At 38.1% G+C, this 6,039-nt stretch overlaps 1 pseudogene; it reads right to left on the reverse strand.

Annotated features, from left to right (window-relative positions):
• Positions 1-1,333: 1,333 nt before the first annotated feature.
• Positions 1,334-1,703, reverse strand: LOC123250543 (annotated as a pseudogene).
• Between the last annotated feature and the right edge of the window lie 4,336 nt (positions 1,704-6,039).

Raw genomic sequence — 6,039 nt, forward strand, 5'->3', positions numbered from 1 at the left:
GATGTGTGACTATAGTCAAGTCACTTAACCTCTGTCTGCCTTAGTTTCCTCAGTGGGGATAATAAGAGCATGAACATTTTAGTGTTGTAAGACTAAAGTGAAATAGTAAGTCAGCTATTTCGGAATAATTTTTTACTCAGAATTTGGCTTCCTTTTAGCACTTTTTTCACTTGTATAATTGTTTCCATCTTGTATATTGTTCTTTTGGTTATGTTTACTTCATTCTGAGTCATTTCATATAAATATGTATTTTTAATGTCATTCTTTGCTTTTTGTCCTCAATCCATTTCTTTCTCTTTGCGTTTTAGTCATTGTTGTCATCATCATCATCATCATCATCATCATCATCATCATCTCTCTCTGCTTCTTCTCCTCCTTCTTTATATATTTCCTTTATCCCTCCCTCTTTGCTTCTCCCTCTCCCTTTCAACTTCCTCTCTCTCTTCTTCTATCTATCCCCCTTGTCATTCCCTGTGACAGATCTAAGGACATATAATTCTCTTTTCATTCTATATCTTTTTTTTTTACCTGATGTGATACTGGGATTCACCAAGAGGAATCCAGTATAACCCTTTGGTATGTGAATATGTCCAAATCTTGAGGATTCATGTTAAAAACTATAATCAAGATTTAAGAAATTTATACAAGGATAGATTCATATGTATATTGAACTTGAAATATATTCCCAAATCTATAAATTTGCTATTCTGCACAAATATTATTTTCCTTCAAGGCAAGTGCTTGTGGTTTTTTTTTTGTTTGTTTGTTTGTTTGTGTGCTTGTGTTTCTGTTGCTGTTTTTGTAGTTTAATGTATTTTAACAGCAAACTTACAGGAACAGCACAGAAGACAGGCAACATTAAAAACCTGTACTTGCATGTAGGACAACTCAGAAAAGTATAGTGAATGGATGGAATCTACTATATGATAAAAATGCTACAAATACCATTTGGTTGCTGTCAATAAGAAATTTACTTTAAAAAAAAATCCAAATGCTGGCATTGTCCATAAAAATTTAACAGGTTTATTTATAATTGTTAAAAAGTTGAATTATTGACGCTTGTTCACGGAAACATTTTTTGACTGCATTAATGCTTTATGTTCTCGCATTTATATTCAAAATTCACACACAAATGAAAATTGGGGAAAAAAAAAAAACCTTGCCAATACCTGATTCTGTCTTCTGTCTCCTATTTTTCCATTCACACTCATATACTTAGGTATCTTGTGACCTCATGGAAAAAAAAATTCCTAACGTTCAGAACTACCAACAACAGAAAGAAGAGATATTTTTCTATTTTGAAAATGAAGAATGTTGTCCATCTTCGTGAAGCTTAAGCACGTTCTCCACGCATGTGGCGAGCTAGTTGTATATCTTTTGGCATGACTGTGACACGTTTGGCGTGGATAGCACATGGGTTGGCGTCCTCAAACCTGCAAAGCACTAATTGTTGCACTCTGGAAGCCAGCAGATCCGTTTTGAGGTCCTGAGCAATTTCTCCCACCAGACACCCGAAGGGAAGTTTACGAATGATTATGTCAGATTTCCCAGAGAGCCACAGTATATGGCCTGTACCGATGAGATTGCTTGACCCCTCCAGTAGAGGGCGCACTCTTGTGAGCGGCTTTTGTAGTGAGCTGCTTCCTGGGCACTTTACAACCGGTGGTTTTATGGTCAGTTTGCTTGGTCCAAGCCATGTTCCTGAAAATTTCTCTTTAAACACCCCTCTGCTCTTTGGGCTCGGGCTCAGAGAGCAAGAGGCGGCCCTAAGTGCTGAAGCACAGCGGCGGCTGCAAACACCCGAAAGCTTGTCTTATTGAATGAAATTCAGCCAAGCATATCACTTAAAGTCAAGCAGCTGAACGTTTCAGGAGTTGCTGTCTGGAAAGGGAAGTTGTGTTGGACTTTATCCTTTTCCAGAACACCGTTCATAGGATCATAGGTACTTGGACCCATAACTGGCCATCCAGTTCACTCCCCTCATTTTACCTATGAGGAAATTCAGTTATGACATCAAAGAACATTATCAAAATTACACATAAAGTAAGTGTCAGAGGCAGGATTTGAACTCAAGACCTCTAACTTGTAGCAGTGATCTATCCACTGTACTATATTAGTGAATAATTCAGATTAACTGTTTTACTTTTCCCCTTCTTTCCTTTCAGAATAGTTCATTCCCCATAGACTTTAATGATACTTCCATTTTTTCCCCCACAGCTGTCACATCCTAGCTGGCATAAAATGAGCTCCTAAATCTTATCTATACTATTTTAGTTAAGATCTACATCCCTAGCCATATGCTATTGGAATTTCCACTATTGGCAGCATAAATTCTGAGAGGTGGTCCAATGGAGCTCCAAGGCTTTTGTTTCCCCTCAGAGGAAAAAGTCTGGTTAAAGTATTTCAAAGAGTGGCTTTACATCAAGCTCTTGGTTTGGTTTCTTTGAGAAAAGGAACTAAAAACTAGATGTTGAAATTGAAGATAATGTAGCCTTTTCTCTCCTTGCCTATGGTTTGCCCACAGTGGGACTTTCCTCAGTTTTTGAAGCAGGTTCTAAGGTTCTCCAAAGGAAAGTGCTAAGTCATTACAAAGCTAAGGTCCATAGATGACTCAGGATAATGTCCTGTTGATTGTTTTATGGAACACTTTATTAAATATCATTAGCTAGAATCATAATTGTGTCCTTCAATTAGATCATTCTGAATGATCTCAGCCATCAGAGGCTACTGGTAGGTTTATTAAGCAGAAACCATTGAGTTTCTCTGAACAATGCCAGCTTCTCACAGAAAAAGTCCAGACTTCAGAAAGAACTTTGAAGTACTAGGAAGGAAGGTGTCTCTCCCCCAGGCTAAAGGATGGGTCTGTCTCCTTTGGAAACTGAATTCACAGCTGCTTTTGCTGGTATTTAGCCATTATGATTGAGAAGGTGCTAATAAGAGGCAAGCAAGACTATTCATACCATATACCTGATACCAAGACAACATTGAGAGCCAAGACTTAGGGCAAGTTCCATGTCCATCTTTGATTATTTGGATAATTACCTTTAGGCATCTGGGACAGAATGTACAAGATGCTCTTCTAGATATGGAGGGGAGAAGCTTTTCTTCATTGCGTTACCATCCATCACCTGTACTATTGCAATAGCCTCTAAATTGGTTCCCTTATCTCAGGTCTGTCCACTCTTCAATCTATTCTCCACACAACTTTCAGATTAAGATTCACAAATGTCAATCCCTTTTTTAATGAAACTACAGTGTCTCCCTTTTGTCTTAAGTATTGTGGAAAGGACAACTGAATAGTTTTACAGTATGTAAGATTAAAAATTAATATCCAATACCTCAAGTATTATATTTTATAAGATTTATTAATAATAACTTGAAGTAGAGGAAAGTGATAGCCTTAGTAAAGAGGAACTTCGTAGACTTCACACGCGGGAGAAATGAACACAGAGCCGCCAGAGAAGAGAGAGGGCCCGAGGGCGCAGTTACACATACATTATAAACAAACGTGAGGATGCAACATGGATGAAGGGAAAAGGATTCTGGGAGAATCTCACCTCACAGACTCTATCTCCCCTCTCTCTTTTTATTATAAAGTCCAAGGGTTCAAGATTTCTAATTACACATTCCCCACTTTGATCCTTTGGGAGACCAGTCTCCCCAAGGGATCATTTTAAACATAATCAAGTACAAATTACAAATACCTCCATTTTATATTTGAATCCCTTCACAACATTAAACAATCCTGCCTCCAAGGTTCATTGCACATTATTCTTCATTATATATTCAGGCAAAACTGAAAACTTTCTGAACCTCATACATGTTTCAAATCTTCTAGCTTTATGCCTTGGCATAGTCTATCTCCAATGTGTAAAATACATTAAGTGCTCACATTTTAAGAATCCCTAGGTTGCTTCAAGGCTCAGCTCAGTTGCCATTTCTTGGTCAAAACCTTTCCAATCCCATCCAGTTGTACATCCCAACTATCTTACTTTCTGTCCATCTATTTCCTCAATCCTCTCCACCTGGAACTTCTTTCTGTAGATGCCATAGTTCTTGGAGAAATTAAAAAAAAACTCTATTCACATTTGTAACTCATACTCAAGGGCAGAGCTATCTTCAGTAAGTGAGTGAGTGATTGCCTGAATGAGTGGAATGCCAACTTACCTAGCATACCATATCTAGCTGACCCAGAACAGACTATGCATTATATTCCATCTAGCCATGCATTCTGGCCATCTGGCCTCTACATTAAATTTGCACTTGTTGATTTGTACACAATAATTAAATCTATATTATCATTGTTTCTAGAAATGGGGATTCAAATCAACTGACCAATGAATCAACTCTCTGTTCCTGTGATTCCCTCAAAGTTCTTTTCACCAGCTACCACTTCCTTTCATGTGATATTTCCCCCATTTGAATATAAGCCCTGAAGGGGGAGGGAATGTTCCTCTTCTGTTCTTTTTAATCTTATCTTTATATCTCCAGTGTTAAAACACTTAACAAAGTTCCTGGCACATAGTATATGCTTAATAAATTATTTTTTAAAAATAAAAAAAACAGATGAATAAGCAAATTCTAGATATTCTGCTGCATGCAGATAAATATTTAAAAACAAGATTTGGGAGCAGCTGAGTGACTCAGTGGATTGAGAGCCAGGCCTAGAGACAGGAGGTCTTAGGTCAAATCTGACCTCAAAAACATTTCCTAGCTGTGTCACCCTAGGCAAGTCACTTAACCCCATTGCCTAGGCCTTACCATTCTTCTGCCTTAGAACCAATATACAATATTGATTCTAGGACGGAAGGTAAGGCTTTTTAAAAAACAAAAAACAAAACAAAACAAAAAAGGGATTCTCTAGAAAAAAGCACTCTAGTACAGAAAAGACTAAAATGATTATTTATTAATGTCCAATATTTTCCCAAGCTAAATCCCCTATCTCCTGATTGTGTGGTGCATTTTAGAACCATATATAGGATCTAGGTTTGTCTCAGAGACCTCAGACCAGATATATTACAATTAACCAAAGATAATGAGTTGATGAACTAGCTTAAAACATTAAGATAGAGATCAAAGAATTGCCTGAAGAAACTGGGTATGCTTACGGTGTAGAAGAGACTTAGAGGTGACATTAAATATAAGCTTCTTGAAAGCAGAGACTACTTCAATTTTGTCTTTGTATTCAAAACATCTGTTATGGTGTTAAGAACATAGCAGACACTGACATGATAGTGAAGGGTTGTTATATGGAATAAGGGATTCCATTTATATTGTTTGTCTGAAAAGAGCAGAACTAGAGCCATTAGTTGGAAGTTATAGGAAGAATTAATTTCATAGTCACAAAATCACAGAGCTGAATGAGACCTCAGAATGGAGAAATTCTTAATAAGTGTAACTACCCCAAAATTGAAAAGAATAAATTGAGAGATAATGAGCTTCCCTTTACTCATGTGCTTCAAATGGGAGACTGAGAGAATGCTGAAATATTATTGTGTGAAGATGGGATTGACTCTCCCCTTGCAAATTAATCAACAAAAACTTAAAATACCCCTACTTAAACCTAAGTAGGGGAGGTTCACAAGCCACTGACTAAAAGTGAGTGAAAACCCAGAGATGACTGACCACCCCCGGGCAGTGCTAAGCAAATTTAAAGACTTCAATTGGTCCCTGTGAAGTGGAGGAAGGGACAGGGAATGACATAAAAAAAACTATAAAAGGTGATGAACTTCCTGTCCAAGAGGTTTTCGTCCTGAATTTTCAGGTTGGAGGATCTTGGACTGGGACTGCTACTTGAAGCTACTTGGACCTGGACTCTGGATCTTGGACTGCTTCCAGTAAGACTGCTCCCTCCTGGATCTTCTCCTTTGGAGCTTCAACCAGGGAGAGTGAGAAGCTGACCAGCTTTTCCTGTCTTCTGGAGAGATTAGTTCCAGAGAGGCCTCTCCTCCCTGGAGGAGGCTGTATGGGTTGAACCCTTGCTTAATTCACCACTGAGTCCTCTGGCCAAGGGTTTAAGGAGTCCTGAGTGGGTTGAGC

Source organism: Gracilinanus agilis, chromosome 5 (assembly GCF_016433145.1).
Source record: "Gracilinanus agilis isolate LMUSP501 chromosome 5, AgileGrace, whole genome shotgun sequence".
Lineage (NCBI taxonomy): Eukaryota > Metazoa > Chordata > Mammalia > Didelphimorphia > Didelphidae > Gracilinanus > Gracilinanus agilis.